The following is a 27,408-nucleotide window of genomic DNA, read 5'->3' as shown; positions in this document are numbered from 1 at the left end:
TGTCCAAGTGCTATCATACCTTGGAAATATCGACAAGGAACTAAGAATGTCTAGTTATCTTGGTTTGAAAATAAACTTCAGATCAAAGTTTTCTGTTAGTTGGGTAACTATGCAAGTCATGAGATTAACCATGAGTTACTGGTTTTCAAAGTCACTTAAATGAGAGTGGTAAAATGGGAACTTCAGGGACATGCCCAATGCAGAAATCCCCAAGAAGAAAAGAAAATCATTACAATTATTCACTAAAATTTGACTAAATCAAAAATTACATAAATACTCAAAATCTAGATGGGATATAGTTGTGTTCTAAATGCCTGCAAGTGGCTGTAGACTGCCATCAGTAAACAAAATCCTTGTGTTCTTCTTCCAAAGAGAATTGATGGTACAGAATATAGATGGGGTATGCCATGTATCTCACTGTTCACATCAGGCAGCCCCAGTCCTAGAAAGTTCCTGGCTGATTGTCTCCTTCTCTTTTATTTTTATCACTCATCTTTTTCAGCAGGGTTGTTGACACATGCATCTGACACCATTAAGTCTAGCCTTCCAATTCTTCCATTCTTTAAAATGAACAACCTATGCTAGTTACGAGAAAGCAGTCATTTTGTTCCAACTGACTGAGGTTCAGAGTATAAGTTTTAGGCCTCATTCATTAAGGTGAAATCAATGAAATAAAGAAGAGATGTGGTGAGACATTTCTTTATCAGTCCTTGCCTTATTTAAAGGTCAACATATATTTGTAATTGACTTTACAAGTGCTAAGCATCATCCTAGGAACTTATGTTTTAAAGAAAATCAAACTTTTTCAATCCCTAACCTTGGGGAGAGTAGATCTAGTAAAGAAGAAGAGGATTAAAATAATTGTAAAACATGACTGCTGGCAATTATGAATCAGAAGAAAAATTAGATAGGGCAATAGGTCAGTATTGATGAGATGATACTTATTTTATGCCACAGAGACAAGATATGTGGCATTGTATCTTCCTTCATTTGGAATTTATTGACTGTGTTTATCACGCTGATACTGTATGACATAGAAGATGAATAAGATGGAGTCCCTGGCCTTCAGGAGCACACAGCTCACTGGGAGAACTTCAGCACTTGCTCTATTAAGCAGACAGATACGTCTTGGTGCATATTGCTGTAGTAATAATACACATGTTGACCAAGCTAAACAGATTGCAAATATGCCAAGACTCTTAGTACTTTCCATAAAATAATTCTCACTTCAAGTAAACACTTCAGCTGATGAGTAACTCTGTTTTCCACCAACATCATTCATATCTGAGAACTTCCTTAATGCAATGATGACTTGTTTTTCTAATTGTTTGCCAGGGATTGTTTGAGCCCTTATTGAAATGTACTTACTTAGGTCTTCCACAGCAACTTGGCTGGTTTCTTGTTGTACTGGCAAATGCTGTCTCCTGTACTGAAAAATTTGTTCTTTCTGAAACATGTGTACTGTCCCTGGATGGGTTTCATTAAAATTTAAGATTAAAAAACACACACTTTTAAAGTGGCAACAGAAGAGAACTTTGTATTCAGAAGCTTTTTATAAATGTAGGTCACATCCTGTATAGTATGCCATTTTGTCCCATTTCTATGATGTTTTGTGCAGATACCTGGCTCAGAATTTTCTTATTCACCAAGAACACAGAGAGAAGCTCAATTATGGATAAAACCCCTAGCTTATATAAATAAACGATTTTCCTTTCATACAAATGTGTCTCCGGCCCTACAAATGTTGTAATAACATCACATTGTTAGCAAGATAACTCAGTCATGTGGCTGAACAACACCAGGCAGAGGAGTCTTTGTTTTCCCTTTTGTCGAGGGTGAGATCCTATCACACTGTTATTTCTGAGAAGGCAACACAGAGGTTGCTTTCTCTACTCAATCTTCAGGTTCCTTTTCCCAGTTTGCATCGTCACAATCAGTTTCTCCCCCTGCCCCTCTTTATGAGATGATGCAAGAGGAAAAAAATTGATTTGGCAAGGAGGGTGAGACGTGCTACAGGTGGTACCACTCTAGTTTGTAACTTTGCACCATTTGTTATAAGTATGACCTACCTTTTTAGCAGTGTTTGAAAGGGTTGTTTCTGTTAGAGAAGTGGAGGAAGCAACAGCTTTTGGCTGTAGCTGGTGATAGAATACATTGTTGCAGTTTTGAACTTGCTGCGATATTGAAGACAGTTTCTCTCTAGCAGAGCCTCCAGATGAAGGTGCTGGATTGCATTGTATACCAGCCCTGGTCAAATGCCTTATTTCTTAACTATTGTGAACAATGAGTCTGGGCAGTTCTTCCTGCTCTGTATTGGCAAAATCTCACACCAGAGTGTACATTCAGCCTTTCTATTACTTTTTTGCTCTACTAAGTAATTTATCATAAGTTCCCTTTTCTCCACATGTTGGAGCTCTTTACCTTGGTAAAGTTTTCACCCTTCCCATGACATTTTTATATAGCAGCTCCCACTGCTATGACCGTGTCAGCATCAGGGGTAAATGACAGACAGGAATTCTGCTATCAAAGTTACTTCCAAAGGCCATGAAAGTCAATCACTGGATAAGATCAAGAACTTAGTTCTAAATATAAACTCTTTCTCAGCACTTGGAAGTAATAAATTCTGCCAAACTCGAGCTCTACCCTAAGATTCCCCATAGGAAATCTGCTCCTTCCTAAATATTCTCTTTTCTAAGGACTCATTCAAGGTGAAATTTGTCTCATTGAATGCTAAATTGCTGATTCTATGCCCCATCTTTCTTTGGTGACAGTGTTAACATAAAAACTTGCATTGTTCAGCTCTGAGAAAGTTCTTCCTCTGTGTGCTTTTTGGGGATGCCTTTTGCAATAGTAAAGATGCACCCAGGGATAGCAGCTTTGGCTTGGTTATCCAGTTTATTTGTTTGGGTTGTATATTTTGAACAAGTGCCCGGGGCTTTTATGAAGAGCTATGGGGCCCTGTGTACAAATGAAATGGAAAGCAATGAAAGGAGCATTGCCAACACTTTAATTACCCACCTAGCAACATGTGGGCTGCCTTGATAGTTTAAAGGGCATAAGAGAGGGAAAAGTGGAGGACCTAGTGGCCTCAAACAGGATGACATAATGCTTAGCTTATCTGCTTAGCAGGCATGAAATAAAAAGGCATAAAACCCTTTTACCCCTTTGGCTGTTCAAAGATATGGCAAAGATAGGTGCCTTGTGTCATTTTCTCAATACCAATTCCCTTTCCAACCAGGCACTCTCAGGACTGAAGGTCAAGTTCTGAGGCAGGCAGCATGGTCACTGATGTCAGGTGACAGGAATAGTCCCTTCCCTCCACACTTAGTGTTCCTTTCATGTGGTGGCAAATCACAGGATATTGTGGCATAACCATTTCTATTGCTCACAGGAGAGAATGCCAGGCTCTGCAATCTCTCGCTCTGTGACAGCCAGATTCCCAGTAACTGTGCCCAGAAGACCTGGGCAGTTGTTACCCACTGTGACCTTACTAAGCGTGAGTGGTGAACCAAAAGAATTTGGAAAGTATGAGAATCAGGAAGGCTTGGGTAGTTAACATACATTTTCTTTCTTTCTTTTTTAATTTTTTTTATGTGCTGTGGTCCCCACCCACCCCTTGAAGCTTCAATTCTGTTCAATTATCTTTCATTCCAGACAGAAAATCAAGACCCTCTCCTCTTCCAAGCTCTGGGGCAGGAGCCATCAGAGAGCAAAAATAACATTGTCTCCTCCCTTGAGAAATGTGGTTTTATTCTAAGGCTTTTGCAGGGTATGTTTACAATTTCATGCCATATATGAGACTGGTTTTCCAATGCAACTATTATGCTGGGCAAGCTAAGAGCCTATCTTTGCCACAACCCTGTTTTTGTTTTTCTTTTTGTTTTTTAACTGTTGGGAAAAAGGCAAAGAGCACCACAGAGTTCATGGCCCATTCTCCCGTAGTGAAGCAGCTAGAATGGAAATGTCCTGGCAGGTTGCTGGGTCTGTACTTGGATGTCCAGTAAATTTCATGTAATTACAGCTGCCTGGTGAAGGACCCTGAGGTCTCTGCAGGCTGTTCAGATGTTAGTTATAGCTAGGAGGGAAGTGGGTAGGATCCAAGTCCCCACAAATGTGCTAGGAACTGGCATTTCTATCAGAGTAGAGGCCATTATAATAAGCCAGCCAAACACGGCGAATTCAAAAGCTTATAAAGACATAGGTAAAACCTGGGGCCTGTCGCCTTCTGCTACTTTAAATAGTAGAAAAAAGCAGAGGTGGGCTGGAGAAGTGGTCAGAAGTGGTAGTGAAAGGAGATTGGTAAAAGACAGGTAGCTTTATAGGGAATGTCTGATTCTGCTCAGTTGCACTGGGATATCATCCTAAGAACAATTAAACAAATCAATGAATCTGAATTGTGTTATCATGGTAGTTTTCAGAATTGCCTGAAAAGCTTGCACAAAATATTGACTCCCAGCAACTAGCCTTACATTTTGGACTCTGGAGCAACTAATAGTCTGGGTTGTCTATAAAATGTATATTTTAGAAAATTATAAGGGACATTAAAAAAGATTGGTCTCTCAACTTTCCTTGTAGACTAGAAAATGTCACAGGTATGTTCACTCTGGGACAATACAGAGTAGCTCATATCCACATATCTGCTAGGAACTCCTGGAGGGAGATGTCTGTTCAGTATGTATTGATAGTTTCTATTATTAGAGTTTATCAAGAATATTTCTTTCTGAAGAAAATGAATTCCTTGAGGCAAAAAATGAGAGCAACCACTTTCTTTCTCAGAAGTAGCAGTTATTTTTGTTTCTTATTTAACTCTGAAAATAATATGCAGGTAGCCAGTGTAGTTCCAATGTGTTTATGAGCAAGACAGTTCAGTTCCCCCTGTTCTTCCCCCACAACCCTTGGCATCTCCCTTTTAATCACATACTTTGGGTGGGATGGGGTTTAGGCTGCTGTGAAGACAAACTGTCCTCTTTTAATGAAACTGCAGAAAATAAGTCATTAAATAGTGTTTGTATTATATTTGGATAAAAGGATTTCATCACCTGTGCCTTGCTCAAACATGTATCATAACATGATTTGATATGCATAGTTCACATAGTTCACTCACAAAGGAGGTCTGATGAATGAGCATTGAGCTGAATGGACCCCCTTGAAACCTAGGCAATAATAAATGCTAGAAACACCACAGGAGAGTATTTTTAACTTGGGCTGCCACTTAAAAATGGAATTTAGTAAAAGGGTCATTCCTTTTTACTTATGAAATCAAAATTCCTTCACAAAGACCACAAGAGCTGGGGAAAGAGAAAAGTCAGAGATTTGCTAGTCTAGAATTTCTGAATTATGATTCCTAGAGTCAGCAAAGCAAGCTTAGCCACCACCTTAACTAACCATTTGGATCACTTGAAAAACTTATAAAATGCAGAGTCCAGAGTTCTGGCCCCAGAGAATCCATTCAGCTGCTACAAGGGTGTTGTGGCCATACAGTAATGTTCAGAGATTGTAATATATAGAAGGGTTGTTAAATAACCATATTAGCATTTAGCAATATAAACGTTTGGACTCATGATGTGATAAATACAATTATGCTTCCTGAAGACAAGATCACAAAACATTAAACTGAAAAAAAAAATTGTGTTTGAGCTACAGTGTATCACTATGGTGCTCTGGCTGGGTTGGAACTTTCTATGTTGATCATGATGATCTAAAAATAACAGTGCTCCCTGTTTATGTTTCCATGTACTTGAATTAAAGATTTGTGCTACCACACCTGGCTCATGTTTTTCAGTATTTTTTTTTTCAGGCAAGTGCTAGACTCCAAAAAACTACAGCTCTACAAGGGTCCATTAACACTCTTAGGACATTCTGCCTCTGTGTAAGGGCCACACGAAAGACTAACCCAGTTCTCCCTATCAACCAGTAACAGTTTTTCAGTCTGAGAACATAAAAGAAGATAGGAGTTGGCCTGTAGAAGAGTCATATAGACTGGAGGAGAAAGAGTATAAAGAAAGAGAATGAAAGGGATGTGTCATGTAAATGTCCAGGTAAGAATTCATCACACAAAAACCAGGAGAGGTTTCAGTTCTTACTCTAATTTATTTTATTTTTCTCCACTTTAGAACTGAGAAAGTTGAATAGGTTGGTAATCTGAGAATCTTATAATGAAGTTTCATTTGGAGTTGTTTTGGTGGGCAGGACATAACACTGAGATAAAACTGAGAAATAATTCAAGAGTCCTTGTCTCTTCTTTCCTCCTCTTTTAGGGAATATTTTGTTTGGGGACTGAACTTAGCAGGAGAGTCCTCTCTGAGGTGTTTGCCCCTGGAGTCCCTTTGGGAGGGAAGCACATCTGCTCCCCATGGTGAGCTTCTGTGCTTTTCCAGGCCCCATGCTGTTGAGTGTCCCATGTTGGTTCTTCTCCAAGCTGAATTAAGAATAAGAAGCTGGGATGCCTAGGAATGTGCAGTTCACTGGCTGCTTGCTCATCATGCATGAGATTCTGAGTCTCCAGCACTGTGCCAACATAAAGAAACTGTTTATGCTGTCTTTTACTCCTCACATTAGCTTTACCTCAGATTCCTTAAATTCCTCTGTTCTCTTCCCAGCACAGTCTCTTGGCATGAGAACATTCAAGGTAGGATTAAACAAAGTGGTTCTGCAAGAAATGATTAGGTTTCGATTGGCATAAATTCCCACTGACTCCATCCAGGTCATGTTTGAATTTATTGTATTTTAGTATTCTAGTAAATAGATACAAACAGATCTAGCCATAGAAGAGTAATGGGGAAAAGGGGTGTTTAATTTTAGCAAGTTTCAATAACTTAGTTATTTGCCTTGAAAGAGATTCTAAAGATCATAAAGGAAGTTTATATTTAGGCAATAGAATCAGAAAATCAAACAATGTATGAGGTGAGAGGCTCCTTTAGGGATGGTGATGCATTTACTGTGTAACTGTTGGAAAAAGAAAATGCAGTTTCAGGTGGACAGTACTAGAGGCTAAAACATTGGTAGGAAGGATTTGAAATTTAGAATAGAAAGATAGGCTCCGGTACCACTCCACCTAAGGAAACTTGATGGTTTTAGAACACTTGTGAGTAACTTAACCTTTGAATTCCTCAGGGTAGTAGACTTGGGTAATCAAACCTGTGTTTTATCCAAATTATTAGGGCAGCATAATGGGGACTGGATTGGAGCACAACCAAGAAAAGATTGAGAAGAGAAGAATATGTAAAAAAATTATCAATATAATAGCTCAGAAATGTGTAAAGATATTTGTAATGGAAAGATGGGTCTTTGGTGGTGAAAAACAAATAGATAAAACATAACCTTAAGGAATGACCAACTAGATAACTAGCTAAGAATGTTGTTTTCCTTTGCACACTTGTCTCGCCTTGTTTAATGTTACTAGTTGTCGAAGTATGTCTAATGAGTTTTCAAAAAGAAGTGACATGGTAACACATGATTAGATAGGAAATAATGTTTACAAATATAGTGAGGTATCAGGAACTATTTCTATCTAATAGTGTATTCAGTTAAAAATAAAAAGGTCAGTACCAGTTAGACTTATGAAAGCTTTCCCCTTCTCAACTGATAAATAATTCTGACATCTTAGAAGAAAATATAAAACTAAAATTACTCTCATCAAGGATTCTGTGGAACTATGAATCTATCCAGTTCTTCTCAGATTCTATTATTTCCTATGACAGTTCCGTGCGTGCTAGGACTGGGGAAACCTAAATGACCAAACTAGCTAGGTAAAGTCACTTTTCAGTGCAGGCTGAGGAAGAGTGGATCATGAAGTGACACCTCACCAGCCACAGCGGGGGCTTAAGCACATGTCATCACACTGACTCATGCAATACTTATTTGTTTAAGATGTGCTTAGAGTCCAGGTGTTGATGGTGATATTAAGAACATGTAGGAGCTCAAGGCCTAAGAGGATACTCACGTATAGTAAAAAGATATAAAGATAGGGAAGAAAAAGAAAAGAAGACACAAGACAAAGACAGGGTGGATTCACTCTATTTAATTGGTGTGGGAAACTTTATAAAGGAAGTAATATTTTACCTCAACTGGACTACTGACATTCAATTATTCTCATTTCTTCAATTCCTATTTTCACCCTTCCTTTGCTCTCTCAAATATTTATGAAATCCTACAGTGCTTGCCATACTATGCTAGGAGCTTTTTTTGGTTCTGATCAGACAGGAATATAATCTCCGAATAGTTGAGAAACTATGCCACCAATTCTTAACTTGAACAAAATTATGTGATGTAACTGAAGTCTATAGAACTATAGGAGAGATGGAAAACAAAACAGTTGGAAACAGTGGTCTTGATGCCTTTAATAACTGCTCAGGTATGCACGAGGACCAGTAAGATCTGGTAACTGTGAGACCCTGGGCCAGGATATGAGGACATGTTTGTCTCTGATTATTGTAAGCTCCAAATTTCATATAGACACACTTCTTATGGCATGGAGATTAACTTACTGTGTTTTGCTTCAGAGTATTTGAAAGTCAGTTTATGAAACCTTGAGAGAACAAACATTTAAAAATAATTTCAAGTCTGTTAGTCTTTTTTTTCTAAAAATATGAACGCTGCACTTTATTGGTGACCTTGGTTGTTGGGTATCTTATTTGCTTTGAAAGACAGCTGGGCCTTAGGTTTTAATTTTTTTTTCTTTCTGTTGAATCTTGACGCACATTCTTTCATTAAGGAGATTCAGCTCCCTCTGAGTTGCTGATTGCCAGTCATTAACAGCCTGCTGCATGTCACAGGCTTAAAGATAAGAGTCAGGCTTGTGCAAATGAAACTTAAGCAAGCACTGCTGTACGTTTCTGTCATTCTCTTAAGCACTACAAATTTTGGCAGGCCATGGGGTCAATAATAAATGTGGCATGCAGCTTAATTTCATTTCCAGGTTACGTGCTATGAGTTTGACATTCTTCAGATACTGGCATCAAGACATTCATTCTTCCCAAGATTCTCCCTGCAGGAACTCTCTGGGATTCTTCTTCATTGTGTGCCTAATTCTTGTGCCAGTCAGCTAAAGACAGCCTGCGTCATCAGCTCCATCAGTTTTGGCTCTCTGTAGAATGCCCTCTATTCAGTGATTAATTACTAGCTCTTTACTGACTTCTTAATCTTTGCTGTACTTTTAAATATTCCTTTCTTTGCATTATGGTAAGACAAAGATACTAAACAGAATGCAAATACATGCTCGCTCTTACTATCTTCTCATTCATCCATCCATTAAAAATGTCTTAAAAAATGGGGCCAGCAAGATGAATGATGGCACTGAATGCCAAGATTGACCAACTGAATATGAGCCCCCAAATCCACAGGGTCAAAGGAACTAACCAACTTCTGTCACCAAGTTGTCCTCTGACCTCAGCATGTGGCTTGGTACACATGTGTCCCTTCCCACAGATACACCAAGCAAATGTATTTCAAAATATTAAAATGGGGCTGGAGAGACATTTCAGTGGGTAAAGACCCCTGCGCCCTAGCATGATGAGCTGAGTTCTATGCCTAGTCCCCGCATGTTGTCCTTTCATGTCTCTGCATTCTGTGGCATGTATTAGTACACACAGAGGTACATGCATGAAAGTGTGTGCACTCATACATACACATTTCAAAGTAAAAAAAAAACATATCTAAAATGTAAAAGATGGATTAAAATTATACATGGTTAGAACAAAAAAGAACAATAGGCAATTGTTCTTTTCAATGAAAGCTTCAGAATCTAAAACCTGACGTGATGAAAGTATGCTTATGCCTTACCTTAGTAACTGTGCACCCATACATGTTAGCAATAGTGCTAGTTTTAGTTTACTTCAATTTTATTTTTGGTGAGTCAGGGTCTCACTATGTAGTCCTGGTTGGACTGGAACTTGCTATGAAGACCAGGTTGGCCTGATATTTGTATAGATCCACTTGCCACTGCCTCCTGAGTGCTGGGACTAAAGGAGGACATCACTACAACTCACCAATAGTGGTATTTCAATAAGCGATTTCTGTCATTTAAAGACGGGAGGCCTCTTAATATTTAAACCACATAGTTTTAAAAACAAAATTGACACAATTTTCCTGTTAAGAAATACTGAAAACCAGTGCTTAGTGAATGCATTAATGGAGCTTCTTGACAAATCACCTGTTAAATTTCAGCTGACAGCTTGTCATATGATAATTATAAATAATTGTAATATACGACTATCATAATGCATGCAACAAAAAAACCCTAGGAAAGTAATTAGAGTATATCCTTTGTTTTCCCCCTTCACTTCTTGCTCATGTGAAAAAGAAAATGACCCAATGTTTTACTTGGGTTGGGACCGAGCCAGTGGTTAATGGAATACCCCACTTTACTAAAGAATTTAATGGGAATATCCATTTGTCACAATTGTATGCTGTAATGTCCAGTAGCTGAGCCAATGGAAAACCGTATTGCAGCATAATGCCCTCTACACAGCACAGGTGAGGGTGGAATGCCGCAGCTGAGCTGAGTTGGCCAAGGAGAGGCCTGGCCTGATTTTTTTTCTTAAGGATAGTAGGGATTTTTTTTTTTTTTTTAGTTGTTGCCCCAGATTGGGTGGACATGTATATTTACTTCATATGCAGAGATTATGCATGTTTTCACAGCACTGCTCAAAACTCCCACCAACCTCTTGTGTACTGAAAGCCTACTGGCATGTCAGGCCCCTTTCCATAGTCAATGAGAAAAGCCAGGATCTACCTCAACCATTTCTTGGTGCTAGTTTCGAACTTTCAGACCTGAAGAATGGGAACAAACCATGTAAACTCGTAGCACTGTTCTGGTGGTTGTTGGTTCCATTCTTCTTTGCAGTGTAGGTAGAATATAACCGTAGGTATGGGAATGGATCTTCTGTCTCCGAGTTAAGCCAAATAGCTTTGGCTTAGGGTCTCACATTTTTCTAGCTTTACTTCAGGCTGCATCCATGTTTGGAGAACAGGGCACACACAGCCGAGAGCTGCTACATGAATTCAATCTAGGAATTTCTCTCTAGCATTTTAACTTGTAGCAGTGAATGTTTGAGGATTAAAACCATTCATTATTATTTCATTTCTTCTCTTAGCAACAAGTTAATAAAGAATGTTAGACACAGCGTAGCACCTGTAGGAATGGTCTGATATTAGCTTCAGTGCTTATGAAACTACACACGTGCCATTCAGATCTATGTTGTGCTTTTCCATTCTAAGTGGATTTCATAAAGAAAAAAAGAAACATACACTCCTTTCAAGGAAAATGTGATAAACAGCAATTTTATTGCATATTTTAGTTTATACTTTTTTCATCATTACAGAAATAAAAGCAGTTTGGATTTGAAAAGATATAGGTGCAAAATCCTAGCTTGGCTACTGGCAAGTTCTTGGAATGGGTAAATTTTGTACCTCATCTGATCCTATTTCCTCACTTAAACCCCGAAATTAATAATATCCAGCCAGAAAAGCAAAGGTTATGTATGATTGGAGATGTGGCCATGTCTTCTAGACTTAGCCCTGTGATCAAAGTAATTCTTTCTTACTTTTCTTTCATTGAAAAAAAAAAGCTGTATGTAACCACTATATTCATGAACCTCTCAAAAGGTCACTGTGTGTCTTTTAAAAACCAAGGGGAGCTGGGTGTGGTACATAGCTCTGTAATCTCAGTACCAGGGTAGAGAAGGCAGGAGGAGAGTTCAAGGTCAGTTTTGACTATAAGAGCCTTTTTTTTTCTATGACACCCCACCCATCCAACCAAAACAACATGATATGATATCACGCTTACTGCATAATACAAAATAACAGCTACTGTTAACTGTCAATATGATTATTTTAAAATTAATTTTGCTATGCTTCCTGATAAGTGAAAATAAAATCTCACCAGTACTTCTAGAAACAAACTGCTTTGGATGGGGTCCAAAACAAACTCATGGTCACCCTACCTAGCTGAATTATGCACTCCAGGGGGTGTGCATCACAGCAAAACTCCAGCATGCTTTTCTCCACAGAATGCCAGAGCTGAATGGGAACTAGCAGGTGCAGCTCTATCTCTTCACTTTCTTTTGTGTAAATGACTATCATTTTTAAACAGTCTACATAGGTTGCTCAGTGATGACTTGGAAAAGCAGTTTACTTAACCTAGAACTTAAAGATGATTGTGGATATTTTAGCATCAGTGGGAGGGGGCAATGGCACCTGAATTTGTATTTCGCCTCTGCTTTAGACACCTTGTGTAACCTTATAGTCTCAGAGACGAGTTTCCTTGCCTGTACTGATGAAATGAGACTAGTCGGAAACCTACCCAACTCTCATGTTCTTGGTTGAAGCATCCAGAAGACAAAGCATGACAGCTGCTTGCTGTAGGAGATGCTGCAGCATAAGCTGCTGAGTGTTCCATTGTGGTCTTGTGTGTGTGCCTGGCTGGAATCTCACTATCATTTCTCCTTGGATGCGTCTGTTCTACCTTGCCTTCCTCAGCAGCATCACCCTGCATATGTCTAAGTTTCTTTTGTACAGTAACAGCTGAGACTAGATGCCACTCAGATCCCTGTTTCTTTTTTAAAATGTTTAGTTATAATAGGGACTCAAACATCTAGGACCTTCTGGTGCTGAAGAAGTTGGGCTGGCCATTTATTTGTACTGTGATCTACCGTTGCTCACCTTGGCAACAGCCAGTACTAAATTCTGTAGCTAGTCTAACTTGCTCCTAGTGGAAGAAGAGAGTACTTCCCAGACTATGAACCCAGAGTAGTCAGGCTTCCCTGCTAGGCTCTTCTTGGCAAGGTCAGATGTGGAGGCAGAAGGCACCTTGTCTGTCCAGTACCCAGAGGAAGTACTTCCAACATCTGGATGAGAGAAGTGGGACCACTAGTTCATGAGGAAGGATGTGGCAATGAGAAAGACAATGTATAGTTTATATACTGGAGGAGAGTGATTTATCAATAAGCTCTGATTTCTAGATGAACTCTCAGGGCAGGAGGAACAGTTTAGCCGTTCATAGTTTCTGCTCAAGCCTTCAATGTGTTCCATCTAAAACTTGGTTAAACATGGCTTAGAACTTGCACAATAATGCACTTCTTTCTAGTTCTCACAGTAAGGCTAACCATTCAAAGAGGAGAAAAGGGAGGTTAAAAAAAAAAATAAGGGAGAGTTGGTTGAAGATGTTTCTTTACTCCCAACATGTTGAGAAACTAAACGACATCTCATAAGACCCCTCCCAAACTGTGTGCCTTCTTTCTGCAGTGTACAGTGGGCGGAGGAATACTGACCATCCATTCAGGAATTTTCAAGTGCATGGCATGCAGAGGATTGAAGCAAATATGCAGGCAACTAGAGATGACAGTCAGGATGCTACTAGATACTGGACCACACTAGTCAGGATGCTAGATACTGGACTAAGTTGCTTCTAAAGGGGTCTGCTTACCTTTGCTCCTTCCAAGACTGTTCGGAGTCTGCAGAAATAAGTGCTGTTTGCATTGGCTGGCCTGAACACAGAATGAGCCGTAGAGGTGGCTTGAAGGCCCAGGCTTCACTTCACTTGACCTTTCTCATGGTGTTCCTAATGAATTTTGATGGGCCAGTTGCCAATGGAGGCTTCCAGCTGCTCACTTCCCCCACATGCTGGAGATCATATGAGTAGGAAAGAAGGTTAAACACCACGTCTTTTTAGCTAGCAATCCGCACCAGGCACCTTATCCACCCTGGTCCAACAACTGGTGCCTGTCTGGAGAGGTTTTTGTTGTCTTTCGCGAGAGAGCCAGAGAACAGTGCTTTGCTAATGTAAGAGCAAGTAGCTGAAAGCACCCTAAGAGTTCTCACACCAACATCTGGGTACTTCCCTTCCTTCCCCTCTGCCTTCAAAGTGAGGATCCTAAAAAAAGTCCGAGAAGGAGGCTGCCAAGGTGAACTGGGATAGACACAACTCAGTCTCATCAATGAAAGCCCCTTGTATTATTCAACTGCTTTGAATAGGGCGCGACCAGCCTTTCTTCCTCTTGTGCTTCAGGAAGCAGAGCGGGAAGCGCCCGGGTGTGCATGCGTGTGCACCGGGATGAGTTGAGTGAATCTGAGAGGGTCTTTTCTGGCTGGGTGGATGGATATTGGGGAGTGACGTCACCCCGCCCCCTCCCCTTCTCTTCTCTCTCTCTCTTCTCTCTCTCTCTCTCTCTCTCTCTGTATGTGTGTGTGTGTGTATGAGTGTCCCTCGTGCTTGTGTGCGCGCGCAAGCGCTGTGTTTTGTGTCTGTTGTGGGGTGTGTGTGTGTGTGTGTGTGTGTATGTGTGTGTGTGTGTGTGTGTGTGTGTGTACACGCCTCCTCGCCCAGCTCTCCTTACTCCTGCTCTGTGGCCCTCAGTGAGTCGGCGGTCCGGATTGAAGGTTCGTCAGCGGGCGCAGCGGACTGGTTCTCCACGCCCGGGACGCACCCACACTTACACTCGGGCGCAGAAGGCGCACACACACACACACACACACACAATCCCCAAGCGTTGGGCACAGCGATTCCGTGGGATCTCCAGCAGTTTTGAGGATTTTAGAAATCACCCAGACAAGGAAACAAAGAGAGAAGCCTAGAAAATTACTTTCTTGAGCTCCCTCATTTCATTTCCCCATCCGAGCCACCTCGCCGGCAACTGTGACCGCCGGGTTCCCGCCAGGTTCAAGGTGTGGGCTGGCCACTCCGTCCTGACCCTGGCCGGAGCAATCAGGACCTCACTCCCGAGCTGCGGGCACCCCTCTCCCGCTCCCCTCACCCCCGCGGGCCCCAGTATCGGGTTATCTCGCTCGCTCTTCACTTTTGGGGGGAAGAAGACAAGAACCGGAGGGAGGCGCTGAGGGGGGCAGCCGAGTTGCTATTTGTGGCCAAAGAATCTGCTTTAAAAGCAGCAGCGGCGGCGGCAGCAGCAGCAGGAAGGAGGAAACGGGAGAGGCGGAGGGAGGAGGCGAGACGCGGCCGGACCCCCCAGCAGCGCGCCGGAGCAGCCGCGCGCGAGGAGGAGGAGGAGGGCGCGGAGCAGCGTGGAGGAGCGGGAGGAGCGTGGAACAGCGGGAGGAGCGGGAGCGGCGGCGAGCGGCGGGCGCCAGGGCCGAGGACACGGCGCTGGCAAAGGGAGGCGGGGCGCTCGGCTGCACGGCCGGGACTCCCGCGGACTCGCCACTTGCGGCTGCCGCGCGGGCTGGGCGGCGGCGGCTGCGGGACTGAGCGGCCGCCCGGAGGCGGCGCGGCCTCGGAGGGCTGGAGCGCGGTGCTGGGAGCGGCGCGGGCGGCGGCTGCCCCGAGCCGACGTGAGCAGGTAAGCCGTCCGGGTTCTGGAGCCCGGAGCCCGGAGCCCGCTTAGCCCGGGACCGTCGTGTGTCCGGAGCTACTCCGCTCCGGGACCCTGCTCAGCCTTGGGGTCGGCGATCTGCCCCGGGAGGCGGCGACCCGTTCCGGAGGGCGATTTTGGATTCTCTGCTCCGAACTCGTGCGGAGAAGGAAAAATAGGAGACACTCGAGGGTCCACGGCTGCCTGCGGGAGGGGAATTGTTTGGAGCGCTTTCTGTGGCCGGGTCGGAGCTCCAGTTCTGCTGCGGGAATCTGGTGTACTCACACACACTCGCTCTAGGGGAAGGAAACGCATAATTTATTATGAAGAGTTGAAGTAGTAGGAAACAATTAAAAAAGAAAGCCACCAAGCAAAGATCCTTTGCTTTGCTACAGGATGATTCCTGTAGGCTTTTCCATAGACATGTTAAAAAACAACAACAAAAACTTGCCCTGGTTCTTCTCCGCGACGTTGATTTTATTTTAAATCTTTTAACAAGTGAAGTCAGTTTTTGTTCCGCTTTTTTTTTTTTGAACAGTAAGTATGAGCTTGGTTTTCATTAATCGTGTGTTCTAAATTACAAATAGTAGTGCTGTTCTTCAAAACCTGGACTATCACAACCCACTTGTGTTGTTTCCAGTTCGCCTCCCACTACTCTACTTGCCTAGCATCTCCTGTTGCCTGGATTTCTTTGACTGGGTTATATCCCCCAGCCTCTTCTACAATCTGCACCTTAAAAGCCCTGGAAGATTCCTGAGGGATCACTGGCCCTGGATTTGCTCCTAAACTGTTTATCTTTTCTCTTTTATGTGCTCCGATAGTCAACGCTAGCAAATTAACAGGCAACAGCTCACACATTTTGAGACCTTTAGTAACTAGTAACTGCTTAGTTCACAGATTTGAGGTTGTAATTAGCTACAAATGCCGACTTTGGTGAATTCTTTTTGCACAACTACCCTGACTCCCTTCAATCAGAGGTACTTCTTCTGATGGTGTGCCTATTTCTCTGTCTCAGAGTGCACACACCAAGGTCTCAACTTGATGCAAATCCAAGATGATATACCCAAACTCAAAACATTCTGATTTAAAAGAATCTTTAAATGATCCCAATTGTGAAAGCACTGTTGATGCGCATGGAAAAGCTTAGTAGACATTATCCTCCTTTGAACAGATATCCTATATGTCCCCATAGATATGGTACCAACGAGAAAGTACATTTTCTATGCTCTATATCCAAATTCTTGAAACAGATCTCCTAAATGGACAATAAAATTTCCCCTACCTCCTGCCTCCCATAATTATGTACTGTACTGTCCTTTTCAATGGAGCTAGCAATTCTGTGACAGATTTTTTTAAATTCACCCGCATGTTATCAGCTATTATTGTACTTTCAAAGTGTGAAATTGACAAGCTGGTCAGTTTCATGAATTCAGCTGTCAGATTGTGTCCAGTTAAAAATTGCTAAGAGCTGTAAATGTGCCTGCCTGGAATTTTCTTTTGTGAAGGAAAGACACAAGGGGATGGAGAATTAAAGGGTGTTATTAATTGTAAATATTTTTAATTAGGCACTGTTTGGGAAACACATTGAGATTTCTACAACCATAAGCATGTTATTTAGATATGTCTGTCTAATATAAAATAATGAGCACTTAATATAAAACCCTTAGTAATGGTGATACAATAGAAATGGGCTTCAAATAAGAAAAGTGGCCCTGAGATGTACTTTAAGGCAGATGGGTGAGATAATACTTTCTAATGACATGTAAAGAAGCAGATGTGTCAACTGTCCTATTGTGGCAGTTATATGGCAAAAATTCTTAGCCAGTGAAGTTGGACAATTAATGAAAATAACAAAATGCACATGCATATATATATATGTATGTGTGTGTATGTATTTAATTATAGATACAAAACTGCTTAAAATACTACATGCCATTATTTGACAAGCTTTTTAAGATAGACACTCATTTAAAACCAAAATACCCCAAGCCTAGAACTAAAAATTGGATTCCCCTCAACTGCTGCTATTTGCTAAGCCACTAGGGGCCTGTATAACTGTTCTTATATTCAGGAGACACCCTGCTATGGCTTACACAAACCCTTCCTAGAAGACATTTACGAAAAATTCAAGTAGGCAGTTCTTTAAGTTTTTTTTTCTTTTTCCTTTTGAAAAACCCCAACCCATTCTCTGACGTTAGCTGTGAAGGCTGATTGAAGGATATTTCAAGAATTTTATTTAGGTAACCTACGACACTCTGGTATTAGGGGGATTTTTCATATAGACTCTGAAACAAAAAAAAAATTACTTATGTAGATTCTTCTACAATGACTGTTTCTTAGTTCATGGTAAAAATAAAACAAGAAAATAAAACATAAATAACTTTTCCTAATTGGTTTGATAAGGATATTGCTTACACAAGGCAGGTTTAGAAGGCAAATGAAGCAGAGTTACTTTAAAGGGAGTATACACAGAGATTAATAGTGTGATTAGAATGCTTTTGAAAGTGCTGTGTAAGTTTGTGAGGAAGGAGACTCTGAAGCAGTAAGTATAGTTCATTCAGAATTTGAGTGACCTGGACTGAGGATGCTGTATACATTTTTAGTGTCTGTTTCAAAAATTTGAAATTGATCAGCTGTGCCAATCCTGATGACATTAGACAGTAAGGTCAAGTCTACTTACACTGATTTTTTGTTGATTTTCTGTTTTTCAAATTGAAAGGGGTGATTCTTTGTAGCGCACACTGTAAATATTTCCATATTGGATTCCTTCAGACTTCCTTGATCTATCATGGCACTGAATGACTCTGTATTTTAGAGGATAAATGTGGAATTATCAACACTGTCTTATATGAAAAATGCCAGCCTACAGAATATCGATTCTTTAAGGTTTTTTTTAAAGCATCCCTTAATAATTTCAGCATGTATTTGTAGGTAGTCTAGAGTTGGAGCTTGTTTGTGTCCTGAGAGCATTAGACCTATTAGACTTATTAAAAATATCTTTGACATCTATACAAGTGGCCCTTAGTTCTAGTACCCAAAAGTTTCTTTGAAAGAACTTTACCTTTGATGTAGAATACTTCACAGGATGACTACAAAACACACTTACAGTTACCAACCCAGATAATAAAGTACTAAGTATAAAGATAATAATGATAATAATGCTCAGTTTTCCAGGGAACTCAATGAGTATTTGATAAGTCCTGTTTTTAGAAAAGGACAGTCATTTTTAATTGAGAAGGTCAGTATGAGTAAGTGCAATTGTGTTAAACCAGATTCATTGGTAATCTCATGCTGCCTCGTGGATTTATTATTTTTTTTCTTGAGTAATCCATATACTGTTCAGAAAGTCGCTAAGGAAAGATGTTTAATTGTGATGGCACAAAGGTAGTTTGTGGCCTCAAGCAAAATCAGTACTTTAAAACCTTCTGTTTTTATATTATCACTAATTTGCCAAGAAAGATCAAGGAAGGGAGTTATTCTCTGTAGACTATGCGACTGAGGATTCCTGTGTAATAATACTTCAGCTGAAGCAGTCTGCTAATGGGAAGGAGATTACTTACATAGTATTTGCCAGTGACTTTTGTTGAACAGACGTCACTTGCCTAAGTGTCTGTGGTTTTAGTATAACAGTGACATTTCTACCAAAGGATGGGCTTATTTGGCATATTCCCTATGGATAATCTCATTTGCTTCTAATCAGAAGTTGGTAATGCTTATGAAAACGTCATCCTTGGCTTGAGTACATTTTAGCAAGGAAAGTGTCCAAATTTCCCTTCCTTTTTTAAAAAAAGGAGAAGTATATTTAAGTTTTTCACAGTTAAGCTCTAAGGAAAGACAGCTAAAAGAATACATGGCTTGCATTCACTGATTGCTCATCTCATAAAATTATAGCATCCAGTGTAAAACTTGAGAGTTTTTCATGTTATAAGTCTTGGCAAGGTCAAAGAGCAAATGCTCATATTTTGTAGCAGTCTCTGACCTAATGAAACCTAAATATTAATGCCATGATAAAATGGTGAGTTTGGAGCTCAATTTTCTTACCAGGCCCATACCATGAAATTACCTTAAAGTGTTAACCCCTTGTTTCCTGTTTAACAAATCATGGTTGCTTTCTATGCAGCTAGCTTATTTGATTGCGTTCAGTTAACATTTTATTAATTCAAGAATCTTTAAGATATGGGTATTAAGACTTGGCATTAAAGTAACTTAAGATTCTGTTTCTTCATATTGCCACCCTTCTTAAAGCAACTCGAGAAAGATGGCCCAAGATGATGCTTGCAGTGTCTTCTCTCTCAAGATAATTCAATGGCCAATTTTAATTAGTTCTGTTTGATGCTGATATACTTAATCATTCAGTCTATATCATTTTTTTTTTAAAAAAAGAATGCCTTTCATGGCTCTTTAACCATGTTCTTCTGTTCCCGAAGTCAAATTTCTGTATTTTACAGGCAGTAAAATGACCAAAAGGCGATCATTTGGAAAGCAAAGGCAGCTTTTTCTGTCTGCAAGGGCTAGGTCTAGGATAAAGGGGGGCAGACAGTAATGGACCAACCTCTTAGATGCTCCTCTCCCCTAACCTGAATGGTGTGATCAAACACAGTTTTCCACTACCAATGGCTGTGTGGCACCGACAACAGAGTGTTAAGAACAGAGTGTTACGAACCTAGTCCCATAGCCGAACACCATCTGAGCCTAGGCTTTGTCATAGTGCTTTGCGCTCACTGACCAGAATGGCTGCCTCTCTTTGCTGAGGTTTGACCTTCAGTTAACAATGTCAGGAGATTCATAGCCACGTTGCTGTTTACTGGCTTTAACATTTGTAATTCTGCCAGCTTCTTGAAATTAATTGAATTTACAAAATCTTAATTGTCTTTAAGGAGCAACAACAACAACAATAACAACAAGCCAACCTTTGAGCTAATGTAGCAGTAGCTAGTGAAAGAAATTGAGGTTGAGGAATTGATTGTCTTTTTAAAAAAGTTTCTTTGCTCTGTTTAGAGATTTGTGAAAACTGTATTTTAAAATAAATAGAATGATCGACTTTAAGCACAGGATAACTAGGTATAAGAGACTCCTATGGAATGTCAACTCACTTCCATATTTATCTATCATCTATTATCTATCTATCTATCTGTGAATTTTTTTATTGATTTATGTTTGCTCCAGCCTTTGAAAAGATGGATAGTAATAGGTTTGCTCTAAGGAAAACTCAGGCTCTCAGTCCTATCGCCTCCTGCCTAGGGAGGGAGGCGACACTTGAGCATCTCAGTTTCACCATCTCTAAAGTGGGGAGAATAATCATCCAAGTGATGATGACAATCTAGGAAACTGAGAAATAAAAATTTCTTATTTTTTTAAGGTTAAAAAGAAAAAGTCGTATATAAACCCTATATGTGTTAGCCATGGGCTGAGTATGCTTCATGCCAGCCACATATTATTTTATGGTAGTTAAATAGCTATCTGGATCATTATCCATTTGCTCTAAGTTGTCGATGACTGATTTAAAACTCAGAACTGTTGGATGTAGGTATTTTATATCCTTCCCTCCTCTTCTGCTTTCTGCTGTGTATTTGTTGTGATCACTGCAGATCCTAGAACAATCTTTCTTGCCCAGCGCGTTCATTGCAGTCTGTGCATATTAGCATGCCTCAGTACACCACTATCTCAGAAAAGCTTTCAAACTAAAAGCTAGAAATGACTTTGCCTAGAATGTACGGGGAGCATTTCCTTTAAAAGTCAAGAATGAATTAATAGATTCCCAAGGATAGCTGTTGATGTGGAACTGCAGTTTGGGGAAAGAAATGCTTAGAAACGCAGTTAATTAAAATACTAAACCAAAATAAGTGCTTTGAAAAAAGTGCATTGCATCTTAGAAAGCTGCTCAGCTCTTGCCCAGCGCAGCTGTCTTTTCCTGAAAGATCCAGTTTCAAGAGCAGTGATGGATGGTGGGTGCCTGTAGCGAGTTGTGGGGTTTGCTCTGAGGTCAAATGTGTTGATGGAAGATAGGAATTTACTTACTGCCTTCTGTCTTTCCCTAAGACCCACCAGCACAGTTCCACAGGAAGAAATTAGACTAGCCACATCAAATGCCGACACAGTGTCCTATTGTAGGTCAAAAGACATTTGTTTTCAGTCTTTAGCATAAGATTATTTTCCATCCTTCCCAATGTTCACTACAACAAAATATTGAATGGTACTAATCATTTCTTTTTTTCACAAGTAGACCCTCAACTCCCTGGGAAACATATCTCCATGTTGTATTTTAATCGACATATTCTTGAAGGTTTTTAAGGAGGGCACATTACCAATTCGTACTTCTCTGGTTGAAATGGTTCCGTCGAATTCCTCAGATCTGTTTTTATACCTTAGTCTAATCTTTCTCATGACTTTTTGACTAGCATGGAATAATCACCTGGAAATACCCTAAATACTCCAAATCTACTTACTGTTCATGTAATCATTCTTACTTATTTTTCCTTGGAGGGTTGTAGTAGTTCCCTACAAGAATAAAATATTGAAAAAAACTTTGATGGGAGGCTCCTATGGATGGGTACTGCTCTGAGCTCTTTCCTTGGTTCTTGCTTTCTTCTCTTCCTGGATTCTCCTTTCCTGTGATGTTTAGGCCTCCTAGCTTCCATCTCTATTATAAACTCTTTGAATATTGATTAATCTACTCAGATCCTCCAATGCTGTCTCCTGGAATATTCCTGTCAAGTTAGCATAGACTCCAGGATTTCTGCATAGATTACCCAGAAAGTAGATTTCCTAGCACTTGTCAAGTAAGTACCTATCCTAAATTTCTATCAGCTGGATGGATCGTTGTAAACAAAAGGCTTTCCCGAATCACGAGCTCTGTATAATAAACTCTAGATACTATCTCCCATACAGTATTGGTAGTCATTTTCCTTCACGCCAAACCTTATCCGATTTAACCCTCTGGAAGGGAATTTTTGGTGTCATCCTTTACACCGTTCTTCCCTTCTTGTTGTTTGCCAGTTCTCTAGTTCTATTCCTGGAATTTCTTTATTGTATGTCTTCCTTTCCCTTTCTGATTTTGCCATGTGCTTGGATGTTCAGCAGTCCATAAATAGCTTTCCATGTTTTCTTAGAGTTTTCTCTCTCTTCCTTTCTGAAATGTGGCATTTTTTTCATGTCTATACAATCAAGTGCAAACTCCCCATCAACAGCAGGCACAGTCCTCTGCAGCCTGACTGTAATTTGCATGTCCTGCCTGCTCTCTCACTCAGAGCCCCAAGGTGACCTGTTTTTGTGCAAGAGTGGATCCTGATCTATTCTGGAGGAGTCTGCAGTGGGACTCTCTGCTTCTCCAATATGGCTACAAGAATCCCTCCTTCCTCCATGTCTGCTGAATCAATTTGTGACTAATCAAATCTTTCTAAGTATTGTCTAATCAACTAATGCCCAACTTACTTACTCTGTCTTTTTCTTTGGATTGAAATGAACTAAGGATTTGAATTTGATATGTATTTAATTTAATTTAATCATGAATATAAAGAATAAATTCATCATAAGCCAATAGCACTCAACCTGTGGGTTGCAACCCCCCCCCCAAAAAGTCACATATCGAATTACCATGCATATGGAATATTTACATGATGATTCATTAGAGTAGCAGAATTACAGTGATGAAGTAGCAATGGAATAATTTTATAGTGGGGGTCACCAAAACATGAGGAACTGTGTTAAATGGTCACATTATTAGGGAGGTTGAGGACCACTGTAAATATATGCCTATGATGGTAGGCTGGAGTTTTAAGAGATGTAGTTTAGTGGCAGCCTAAGCTATGTGGATGTCATAGGCTGAGTCCCTTGAAAAAACCCAGGACTCTTGAGATAGGTGAAATTCAGCATTCCTAGTTGGAGAAAATTTCCTTTAGTATTGTTTAAAATACAGACCTAATCATAGTGATCACCATGCAATAGTTATGTTAGAGGTACTTGCTAAAATGTACTAAGTACTTACTGTGTTGCTAGACATTCTGTTTGGTTCCTTTCAGTATTACATTTAATCCCTAAACTAATATTATGCATTATATTAAATGCTAATTAGATATTTCTACATTACAGTTTCACAGGAAGAAAAACTGATTAGGAATGAGCTCAAGGTTGAGAGCTCAAGGTAATATGGGTAGATCCGGGGGTCAGTATTATAAGTCAGGCCGTGTTAGCAACCAAACTTTATCTGTTTCACACTTAAGCCACTCTTTTTGTGTACAAAAAAAAAATGTTAAAAACATATCTCACACATAGCAAGCAAGTTCTGCTTCTCTGCATATGTAGAGTCTCTGGCCATTCTGAAGATTCTCTCCCGTATTCTACAGAGAAACACTTTTCCCTGCGGGGGTTTGGGCAGCTGACCTTTGGCTGTAGCTGCTTTCCAGCTCTGCTAGTCAGGTTTCCAAGGCAGTGATGAGCTGCTGAGCTCTGGACTCAGCCCTGGATATGGCTAGGTGAAGGATCTGTACCAAAAATGATTTTAAAGTAATAAAACCTGGCACTTTCATACTACCCACTAGGAATCAAAAGCATTTTTATAAAGAGAAGTATAAATCAAGCAGGAATCTCCGAAGAGCAGCCTCCCATCAAAGAGGTGGAGCTCTGCCAAGGGGGTGGCGCATACCTGCTCCATTTGCTGGCAGCCAGCCTACTTCACGTTTATCTGGGAACTTTCCTCCATTAGAATGGCTTCTAAAATATTTGCTTTTACAGCTCTCCTGATAATTTTATTATCAATAACAGATGGGCAAGTTGATTAATTTTTTTTTCCATTTAACATGTTTTATAGGAGCTTATTTGAGACTTTTGGGGGGGAGGTGGAATAATGTTTCAGATAACTAATTATGGTTTTCTAAAGACTACAATTCAGGATGTTATATTTGTTTGATGATTTGGAAAATTATTTGTTTCCTTGACAGCAGGGCACCCTGAAGTTTTAAATCAGACATGGTACATAAAGTCACATGGAGAATGCTTTTTTTTTTCTTTTATGAGCGTTTTTGTGTCTTAACATTTAAGTCCTTTGGGTCCAAGTTTCCAAAATACTTCTCACATGTAAACACTGGGCTATTTAGTCACACACTTTTTAATAAATTAATCTATTAACCATAACCTCTGGGACGCATGGGGCAGCACTACTTTCTTTGTGATGAGAGTGCATCCATATTTTCGTTCTTAATAAATGTCTTTAAATGAAAAAATATTTAGAAATTGAGAGTAGCAAATTTAATAAATCTCATACGCAGGCTCAGTTACTATTTTAAAGCAATGGTAGGCTAGATATATATGTGAATATGACTGTTTTCTAGGTGCAACCTGAAATTGATGTATTTTCTCACAAACAAATAAAACCATTTTAGAAGAAAAACTTAAATTTAGCATTTGATTTTAAAGTTCATAATTTAGAATATTTTCTCTTGAATCGTCTCTAAACCTTCTTGGTGGAACTAGAACAAGTACTAGCCTCTTTCTAGCCTTCTTCTGTCTGTACCGATCCAGCATCCTTTTTTGCTTCAACTGTAGCTTCCTATATTTCTTTGACTGACTTTGCTTTTCGTCTCTGTAGCAAGCTTGACCTTTAACAAACCCCAAGAAAATGCTTGTATTGATACTCAAGAACTATAACCTTGTGTGGGTAACATGTGTTGAGATTTTTTCCCACAGTTATGTAGTGCCTTTGCTGTTGTTTGGGATAGGGTCTCCTGTATCCCAGGCTGGTTTTTAACTGGTTCAGCAGCTGAGGATGGGCTTGACTTTTTGAGCCTCCTGCCTGAATTCTGAGTGCTAGGATTACAGGGAAGTGTCATTACACTTAGGTTTTGTGTTTAATAAGTGATATTTAAAAATAATTCTCATAATGAAAGTATGCAATCCCTGATTTCAAGCAACAGTTGACTACGTTGATTTGGATTCAACTTTTATTATTAACTAGAACATACTTGAGTTTGCCTCCTGTTCCCCTGATTGCAAACCTTGAGGTAATACTTAAACAAAGCCACCTGATTCTTGGTGTCCTTTCAAACCCTTTTCTCTTGCTCCCTTGCCATCCATGGTCATTTCCTCTTTCCCCTTACTCACTTCAAAAGACACATGTTACAGCTTTGCCAAAGTCTTTGCAGTTCCCAGTGTCCCTTTGGGACTCTTCTATAATCTTGAACAGTCTCTGTTCCCAATTGAATGCTCTCTCATTCATTTTCCAATGTATACAGAAAAGTCAGAGATGAGTTAGTTCACGGTCTAAATCTTACATGTTTAGGGTCTCCAGTTTATGAGCATATTGTTTGTTCCTTTGCAGTGTTTAATTTATTTTGTTTGAAAAGGTTCCACTTACCTAGTTGGTTACTAAACCACGACAAAGCCAAATCTGAGTAGACTGTGTGTATCCAGTCATATGCCACTAGACAAGACAAATCTGCCTTTACATCTGGCTGTGGTAAGAATTCCCAGATGCACTTAATTCTGACACATGGTCATTATTGAACCAAAAGCCATCGCTTGGCATGATTATAGCTGTTATTTGTTTTCATTTTAAGGGGCTTCATCCAGGCTGCCAAATGTACAACAGGTGCCTTGGTTTTATACTTGCCAATCTGTTGTTATTCAAATGACCATCCTAACAGAGACTAATGGCATCTAATAAAATGATCTCAGTTCTGGCAAGCCAGGTTTACAAGAGTGAGGGCAGTAGGAACTGCAGCGGCCTTACACATAGGCCCCTGTTTATCTTGAACCACAGACATTATCTCAAGCTTGGTGTTACTTGAACACTAGGATTTGTAGCATCCAGTCTTATTTGAGATGGACTGGCTGGGTAGTGTGGCGAACAGGCTAGATGCTCCAGCTTATTGTGAATGGCCATGTCATGACTGTAAGGCAGAGCCAGGCAGTCTATTCATGCCAAACAGCTGGCATGTAAGATGGCTTGTATTTCCTGTTGTTAGAAATTTGCCTCACTGTTTCCATAAGGCTGTGGGAAAACAGGATTGCTACCGGAGATAGCTAGTTTGCAAATAGGAGGTGATGACTGCATGTTAGAGTCAAGTAATGTATGCAACTTGGGTGCTATACATTTTAGAGCATTAATAATGAATAGAATGTTATTGCTATTGCTAAGAGCAATAACTTTTGACATCTGGCCATGCATACTTTTCAAAATTGTGGATAATGGATGACATAGGTTGAACGGGATCTGGGGTGGTGGCGGTACAGATATGCATCAACATGCCAGAGATTTCTGAGATCTTATTTAATCCTTGAACTCTGTTACTCTCCTATTGAGGATTAATATTGTAATGAATTGCCCACTGCAGTGTGCAAGATGCTAAGTGGTTGTAGGGGTGAGGTTAACACTGCTCATTGTAATTTGCACTAACAGAGTTTTGCAAAACTTGAGTGCTTCATACTCACCTCCAATTGGAGATCTCTGTGCTGTCTGTTGGGGAAAAGAGTTTTGCTAAATCATGGTCATAGTGATTCATAAAGTAAGAAATGGGGAGCCTGATCCTTGCTACATACATAGCCACTCTTCGCTTTCAGTTCTTCCACGGTTAACTGAGTACATGTGGTTTCCTGTGACCCATTATACAGCATAGATCTTAGGTTAGGACTTGCCTATTATTGGACCATCTTTTTGTATTATTTATGCCCATCCTATTTGAAAAAGGATTTGCGGCCGCTATTAAATCATACGCTTCATTATCTTTAATAAATCACTTTGGTAGAATAGACAATGGCTTATTGTACAGATGGTTAGTTTCTATGAGAAATGTTTAAAATATGTATCATCTTGGCCTCATTTTGAATGCTATTTTATGTTCATAATGTTTATAAAATGATAGGGCCCTTTAAGAAGTATACTAGTGTACATACTAGTAAATTCATAATTTTAAAAGTAAAAAATGAAGAATGGATGGCTTCCAAACATTTTTAAAAGTACATTACTTAAAAGTAATGCTCCTGTGATTAACATTTCTTTAGTCAAGTGTGGTAAGATCTGCTATCTTTGTTGATTGGGTAAACATTTCAAATTCTTCTTTAGACACATAGAAGTGCAGTAGGGTTTTTAAGTTGTAATGTTCTTGTTCTGGCC

At 40.0% G+C, this 27,408-nt stretch overlaps 1 protein-coding gene across 43 annotated transcripts in view; it reads left to right on the top strand.

Annotated features, from left to right (window-relative positions):
- The window catches only part of Ptprd (protein tyrosine phosphatase receptor type D), a 2,240,535-nt gene that overhangs the window by 1,703,861 nt on the left and 509,266 nt on the right, over positions 1-27,408 (top strand). Inside the window, exon 1 of one of the 43 annotated variants that reach the window (XM_031377690.1) lies at positions 14,244-14,376. The exons of the other annotated variants lie outside the window; for them this stretch is intronic. The gene's annotated coding sequence lies outside the window, so the exon portion shown is untranslated. Of the gene's footprint in view, positions 1-14,243; positions 14,377-27,408 lie in introns of those variants that run through there. 43 annotated transcript variants of the gene reach the window in all.

The sequence above is a fragment of the Mastomys coucha genome, unplaced genomic scaffold (genome assembly GCF_008632895.1).
Source record: "Mastomys coucha isolate ucsf_1 unplaced genomic scaffold, UCSF_Mcou_1 pScaffold18, whole genome shotgun sequence".
Taxonomy (NCBI): Eukaryota; Metazoa; Chordata; class Mammalia; order Rodentia; family Muridae; genus Mastomys; species Mastomys coucha.
The sequence above is the reverse complement of the archived record's forward strand: the minus strand, read 5'-3'. Positions and strand labels throughout refer to the sequence as shown.